The sequence below is a fragment of the Trichosurus vulpecula genome, chromosome 2, assembly GCF_011100635.1.
Source record: "Trichosurus vulpecula isolate mTriVul1 chromosome 2, mTriVul1.pri, whole genome shotgun sequence".
In the NCBI taxonomy this organism is placed as follows: Eukaryota; Metazoa; Chordata; class Mammalia; order Diprotodontia; family Phalangeridae; genus Trichosurus; species Trichosurus vulpecula.
Window position 1 is genome coordinate 285289021 of NC_050574.1, and position 5984 is coordinate 285295004.

The window sequence follows — 5984 nt, forward strand, 5'->3', positions numbered from 1 at the left end:
CCCCAAACAAAAACCCAGATAATAAATAAACTTAAAAAAGTGGTGTGCTTCAATCTGCAGTCAGACTTTATAAGTCCTTTTTCTGGAGGTCGATAGCATTTTTTATCAAAAGTTCTTCCGAATTGTCAGGAATCATTGTATTGATTAGAATAGTTAAGTCATTCTCAGCTCATCATTGTTGCAAAACTACTGTTACTGTGTACAATGTTCTCCCCATTCTGTTCACTTCATTCATATATGTCTTCTCAGATTTTTTTTTTCTGAAACCATCCTGTTCATCATTACCTGTATAGCACAATAGTATTCCATCGCAATCGTTTATGACAGCATGTTCAGCCATTCCCCAATTGATAGGCATGCCCTCAATTTCTTATTCTTTGCCACTACAAAAAGAGCTGCCATAAATATTTTGTTCGTAGTCATCTTTTTCATTTTCTTTTATCTCTTTGGGATATAGACATAGTAGTGACATTGCTGGGTCAAAAGGCATGTATAGTTTTATAACTCTTTTGGCATATTTCCAAATTTCTCTTCAGAATAATTGGATCAATTCACAATTCCACCAACAATGCATTAATGTCCCTATTTTTCCACATTCATTTTAACATTTGTCATTTTCCTTTTCCATCATTTTAGACAATCTGATAGGTGTTAGGTATTGCATCAGAGCTATTTTGATCATCATTTCTCTAACAAATAGTGATTTAGAACATTTTTATATGACTAAAGATAGCTTTGATTTCTTCTTCTGAAAGTTGCCTATTCACATCCTTTGACCATCAATCACTTGAGGAATGACTCATATCCTTATAAATTTGACTGAATTCTTTGAAAATTTTATATATTTGAGAAATGAGGCCTCTATCAGAGATACTTTCTATAAAGAAATTTCCCCAAGTTTTCTGTTTTCCTTCATATCTTGACTATATTGGTTTGGTTTATGCAAATCCTTTTTTAATTTGATATAATCAAAATGACCCATTTTACATCCCATAATGCTCTCTATCCTCTGTTTTGTGATACATTCTTCCCTTGTCAATAAATCTGACAGGTAAAATATTCCATGCTCCCCTAACTTGCTTATGACATCACCCTTTATGTCTAAATCATGTATCCCTTTTGCTCTTATCTTGGTATTTTGTACGTGATGTTGGTCTATACCTAGTTTTTGCCAAACTGCTTTCCAGTTTTCCCAGCAATTTTTGTCAAATGGGGATTTCTTGGGCCATAATCTTGGATCTTTTGGTTTTTCAAACACTAGATTACTATGGTCATTTATTACTGTGTAGTGTGCACCTAATCTATTCCACTGATCCTTCACTCTATTTCTTAGTTAGTACCAGAGTGTTTTCATGATTATTGCCTTGTAATATAATTTGTGATCTGGTATTGCTAGTTCATCTTCATCTATATTCGTTTACATTAACATATTTTTATTTTTCAATGATTCCCTTAATATTGTAAACCTTTTGTTCTTCTGATTTTTTTCTGACTTTTTTTCAAGCTCTATAAGATATTTTTGATAATTTGATTGGCATGGCACCAAGCAAATTAATTTAGGCAGAATTGTCATTTTTTTATTATATTGACTCAGCCTACCCATGAGCAATTACTATTTCTCCAATTGTTTTGATCTGATTTTGTGTGAAAGGTGTTTTGTAATACGTTGACATAGTTTCTTTGTTTGTCTTGTCAAGTAGACTACCAGGTATTTCTTATTGTCTGCACTTAGTTTAAATGGAATTTCTCTTTCTGTCTCCTCATGCTGGGCTCTGTTGGTAACATATTGAAATGCTGATACATTGTGTAGGTTCATTTTATATGCTGAAGCTTTGCTAAAGTGTGTTTGAAAGTTTGCTGAAGTTAATTATTTCAAGTAGTTTTTTAGTTGATTCTCTAGGATTTTCTAAGTATACCATCATATCGTCTACAAAGAATGATGGTTTTATTTTTCTATTGTGATACTAATTCCTTCAATTTCTTTTTCTTTTCTTATTACTATAGCTAGCATTTCTAGAATAACATTAAACAATAGAAGTGATAATGGGAATCCTTAGCTCACCCTTCATCTTATAGGAAGGCTTCTAGCTTATCCCCACTACAGATAATGTTTGCTGATCATTTTAGATAGATACTACTTATCACGTAAAGAAAAGCTCAATTTATTCCTATGATTTCTAGTATTTTTAAGTAAGAATGGGTACCATATTTTGTTAAAAGCTTTTTACTGCATCTATTGAGATAATTATATGATTTTTGTTTGTTTTGTTATTGATGTGGCCAATTAAGCTGATAGTCTTCCTAATATTGAACTAGCCCTGCATTCCTGGCATAAATCTCACCTGGTCATAGTGTATGCTCCTTGTGATATATTGCTATAATCTCCTTACTGGCATTTTATTTAAAATTGCTGCATCAATGTTCATTGGGGAAATTGGTCTATAGTTTTCTTTCTCTTTTTGCTTTCCCTGGTTTAGATATCAGTACCATTGTTGTCTTGTAAAAGGAATTTAGTAGGACTCTTTCTTTGCTTATTTTTCCAAATAGATTATATAGTATTGGAATTAATTGTTCTTTAATGTGTGGTAGAATTTGTGTTACCTCTCTTTTTATGATCTGTCTGACATTCAAAGCCCTTTATAACCTTGTCTCCCTCCTTCCTTTCCAGTTTTCTTGTATCTTATTCCCCAACACATACTTTTCAATCAAGTGACACTGGCCTCCTTACTGTCCCATGACCAAGATATTCCATCTCTTGGTTCCAGGCATTTTCCCTGGCTGTCCTCTATTCCTGGAAAGTTCTCCCTTTACTTTAATTACAGACCTCTCTGGCTTCCTTTAAGTCTCAGCTAAAGCCCCACCTCTTACAGAAGCCTTCCACAATCCTTCTTAAATCCTGTGCTTTCCATCAGTCAATTATTTCCTATTTATCCTGTATAAACCTTGATTGCACATATTGGTTTGCGTGCTTTCTCCCCTATTAGACTATAAGTGAGGACAGGTACTGTCTTATGTTTCTTTTTGTATCCCTAGAACTTAGCATGGTACCTAATGCATAGTAGGTACTTAATAATGTTTATTGATTGGTTGATTGTACATTTATAACTTTGTGATCTTATAACATTTTCTGATGAAAAAGAATGAATATATCATGTTCTTTGCATTCGCCACCCCTTCATTCCCCTGGAACACAAAACATATGTAGGTCAGTTCCACTTGATTGTATATCTGGAGGACACTCTTGAGAATGTCACTTATTCCCAGAGCATGTCTCAGTCAGACACTATGTATATCAAGTCCTTGGTCTAACTTTTACATCCCACTCAAGGATGTGTGAATTATTGCTCAAAAGACAGTAGTTTTTTAGTTAAATCTCACTTTGTCAGTAAGATTCTAGGTGCTCATCATGATATGTGTTAAAAGGTACTGCAGCACGCATCTCAGTGACCTTGCATTTTGAATAAGATACAGACTATATGATGTATAAATCAGTCACTGTCTAGGGTCTCCTTAAAGCATGGCTATCATTATTATTGGGGCAAAATGTGAAACTAGTGGAAATGATGAGGGCATTGACTTTGCTTATATTCTCATGTAACCTTTAAAACAGTCTTTATTTGGATTTGATGTTATAAAACTGGGTGCTAAAACATATTTTTTTTTCTTATTGTGGCAATATTTCTAAGCCTTCCCTTTATCTTAAGTAATCCAGTATCCCAGAAAGATGATTCTGGGACTCTGAAAGAAAGAAAAAAATCTGATAAGATAACAGGGCATGGTGACATTTATATAATTGCTCTCGTCAGAAATCATTTCCAGCTGACTACAGGAGAGCTCACCTCAGTTTTGTAGCTAGGAAACCAGAAAAAAGCGAAGAGCTGCTGCTCTCTGGCTCACACCTTATGAACTATTCGTATTCGAGGTAGAGCTTTCTGGTCAAAAGCGCTGTAGTTGTGTTCACACACAGATTTACATCATAAGTTCCTAATCTTCTTTTGCCAAGTTTCCCTCAATTATTTTTCAGAGGTGAAATCATTCTTAGTTGGTCTCAGCTGGAAAGGATTTTATATTTGCTTTTGAATACTATGGATGAAATCTTCCCATATATTTTGGCAATAATTTTCCCTAGCAGGTGTTCTTTAGGATAAGAGCCCCCAACCTGTTCCCAGAGACCAGCTGGTCAGTTTCAAAGATAGACCAGCTCAATCAAGGAGCAGTTACTGCTACCTATTTATTAGTAGACATTTGAATCAATGAATTAATGAAAAAATCTTATTTGCTTACTGTGTGTCAGGTCCTGTGGTAAGTGAAGGAAACAAAAGTATAAAAGCAAAGACAGTCTCTCAAGTAACTTGCATGTAGGGAAACAGCATGTGTAGGAGAGTGACAGTAAGGGAGGGGAATATTTGTTTGAAAAGTTACATAATTTATTTAATTATGGCTTAAGAAATGGAAAGCAGGAGGTGAGGAGCTGGGTACAGTCTCTGTGGGGTGACAAGGCATCATGTGAAAAGTTGCTTAAAGAATGAAGTAAATCACTTCTAAATCTAGGCCTATCAAGAGAGGCGAGTGTAATTTGTTCCCTCTCATACTTGACTAGTAGGCAGGGCATTATAACCAATATTATGCCCAATGTAGAGCTGTGAAAACTAAGGCTTACTGAGTCCTTCAACAATCATTAATTAAATGCTTACCATGTGCCAGACTCAGAAATATTAAATGACTTGTTTGCCTAAAAATGACATAACTAGTAATTGATAAAACTAGGACAATAATACAGATCTATTTGATTGGTGTACTTTCTATTTCATCACGTTCTTTCTCTGCCTTCATGGGAGAGATAAGACTTGAGAATGGGTCAGATTTTTATTTGGGTGGTTATAGGTGGAGCAAAGACAAAAACACATCATATTCCCACTCAAATAGAGATGCTGGCAGGGATATGTTAAGTTTCTTGCCCAAGTTCATATAATGAACTAGGGCTAAATATATCCAGACAATGCCTATCAAAATGTCATTTCCTAAATATTAAATCTTACCCACTTGTTCCTTCAAAGTCTAAAAGAAGTGGTCTAAAAAATAGCACTGATTCCTAAAAGTCTATTGTGTTATCTGAGGAAGGACTTATTCTACAGGGAAGAGACTTTGTTGGGGTAATTGAATGACTACCTATCTGAAGCACAGGAAAATGATATAAGAAATGAAATTAATGTAGACATTATGCTTAGCAATTTTAGGAAGAAAAAGAAGTAAAAAATCTCATCAAAACTCTTGGAAGCTAGAACTTATGAACATGAGAATAAGGTTGTCCTGGAGGTGGCACAGTGGATAGGGTACAAGGCCTGAAGTCAAGAAGACTCATCTTCTTGAGTTCAAATCTAGTTTCAGACACTTACTAGCTGTGTAACCCTGGGCAAGTCACTTAACCCTGTTTGTTTCAGTTTACTCATGTACAAAGTGAGCTGGGAAGGAAACGGCATACCTCTCCAGTACCTTTGCCAAGAAAACCCAAAATAAGGTCACAAGAGCCAGATGCAACTGACATAACTGACTAAAAATAAACTAGAAGAGCACTATTATGAGGTTAGAAAAAGTTGTCTTTGGCACCACCAGATTCTCCTTCCTCTGTTTCATTTCCTTGTCCACCATAACTGCTCCCCATCCCCATATCTGGTACCTAGGGTCATCTTGCTCTCCTGCTAACCCCTTAGCAAAAGATATTCTAAAAAATTATTTATACATTAGTGTGAATTTAAATTAATGTATTTTGTCTCCCAAGGGATTTTTGTATCCCCAAACTTGTCTTTTCTTGTCTTCTCTATTACTCTTTTCATCATTTAAATGCTAAGACATTACATTATCCTCATTCTTTTCACTAAAATATTATGCTTGTTGGTCATGTAAAGTTTACTTTTTTTTCCTTACTCCCTACTGCCTAGATGTTCACAAGGATAAATTAGATGAAGTACAATCATCATGTGCTT